The 1984-nt window shown below is 31.8% G+C and overlaps 1 long non-coding RNA gene across 1 annotated transcript; it reads right to left on the bottom strand.

The window, feature by feature from the left end:
* Positions 1-792: 792 nt before the first annotated feature.
* On the bottom strand, positions 793-1706 carry LOC149533499 (uncharacterized). Its single transcript, XR_016357508.1, has 2 exons — positions 1298-1706; positions 793-1121 (listed from the first exon to the last, which is right to left on the bottom strand). It is a non-coding gene; the product is annotated as an uncharacterized LOC149533499 (long non-coding RNA).
* Between the last annotated feature and the right edge of the window lie 278 nt (positions 1707-1984).

Genomic DNA, 1984 nt, shown 5'->3' on the forward strand with positions numbered 1-1984 from the left:
AGAACTCTTTACTTTTCTTTGTAATGTCATAAGTTGATAATAATGATATGCATATGTGGAAACTTGTCTCTTAATTTTTTATTTATTTTTAGCTTAGTATGTAAGTTTCATTTTTTTTTAATAGGTTCAATACACATTATATATAGTTAAATCTATTAGTAGTAGTATGTTATAGTATGTACAAAGAAACATTCTTGGTCATAATTAGTGAATTTATATGTTAGATGTGATGTGGATATTAAAGATAATGATAATACATTGAACAATAGGACTTTTTATACTAGATTGACTTTTGAAAGTTTAGATATTATACATGAATTAAAATTTTTCCCTCTATATGAACTTTAATAAAATAAAATAAACTTTAAATATTACATCTCAATCTTTTTTCAATTATCACATACTGATTAAATTTTTCGAATCTAAATTATTTTTACAATTTAAAAAATTAAAAATTAAATCTGAACAATACTTATATTATAATTTAAAAGATGTAGATCAAAATGTCATATCCAATTTGCACCATCTCAACCTTTATGTAGAACAATGTTAAGATGTATATCTATCGAAACAAAAACAAAAGGTGTGCGTGAGATAAATTTCACCATCGTCACCTTTATCTAGGACAATGTTAAATTCTATTAATCTATAATCGTTAGCATGCCATATAGAGATTGGCCCATTTAGGATCTTGAAGGCAATGGTTCAGTTTTGATTTTGCATCAATAACTAATCAGATGAAACAGTGAAAGTCGCCAAACATCCTGCCATGTTTTTATGTGAAAAGAAAGATGCAAAGCAAGCAATTTATAATATTTTATTTGTACAAAAAGACTGATACAAACTGGAATTCCAACCTCATTTCCCATTTTTATTCTTCTCAAAGAGACTATCTAAAGATCCGCAAAAGCTCAAGAGTTTATACAAGTTCGTTAAAACCCATAAGCTATCTTCTAAACGTTCTAAGCTGTCAAAAGTGGCCGCCCGCTTTCAAAAGCCTCATAGAAATACGATAATATCTGATCCGCAAACAAACATCTTTTCCATTGTTTCTCACATTAGAGCTTCTCCGTTTTCTTAAAATATCAATGTCAGCCAGGGAGATTGCATTAACTTGATTGCTACATTATAAACAACTCCAATTAGTTTATCTCATAAGTTTGCAAGTCATATGATAAAGTCTGTCTGAGTAAACAATCAAAACTTGAAGTGCATACCTATAAATATAGGTAACCTGATTGATCTAGTGATTGACAATTTAAATGATGAAAAACTCAGTTTTTAACAGAGCAGATACCTAAAGTTAGGATGACGGATGGGTTGCAATCCGGACCTTGATCATCATAGTCATAGCCATCATCATCATCGTCACCATTATGATCATTTCTGTAATCTTTTCTTCTATCTCCAAAGATGGCCATTTATACGAACTTCTCTTCTCTTCTCTGTTATGTGCAGAAAGCACAAAGGATAGAATGTTGCGGACTTGTTGGATTGATCTGTGAATCCTGCCTTGTTTTGGGCTCTAGTCTCTTTGAGAACATATTTATACCTGTGTTAGCAGGAAATGGTGCCATTGGGCCTCGTCTGGGCTCGTTCCTCTCACAAGGAGTGTGGAAGCGTCTGTTGGAGTGTGCCGAGCTGCAAGTGTGGTGGAGGAAACTTTTGAGTAGTGGAGAAATGAAGATACGTTTTTTTAGGGTTTCTGAATATATATTTTGAGAGACAGTTGAGTTGCTATGATTTGAAGCACAAGGCAGATCCAATTCTTATACTGACAGTATCAGATTCATGTTTGTGTGGGACATCATGTTCACAGAGATAACCCACAATCATACTTATCACATTCCAAAAAGCTAAAGTGCACATGGGAGAGAGAAAAAACAAATAAATATTTAGCCTGTACAACTATTTTAAAAGTGTCATCATCATCTTTCCTCATAATTTAATCAATTTAGCAAAACATAAATGAGTGATTATATAT

Source organism: Cupressus sempervirens, chromosome 10 (assembly GCF_028749045.1).
Source record: "Cupressus sempervirens isolate cs-2001-9-10 chromosome 10, ASM2874904v1, whole genome shotgun sequence".
In the NCBI taxonomy this organism is placed as follows: domain Eukaryota; kingdom Viridiplantae; phylum Streptophyta; class Pinopsida; order Cupressales; family Cupressaceae; genus Cupressus; species Cupressus sempervirens.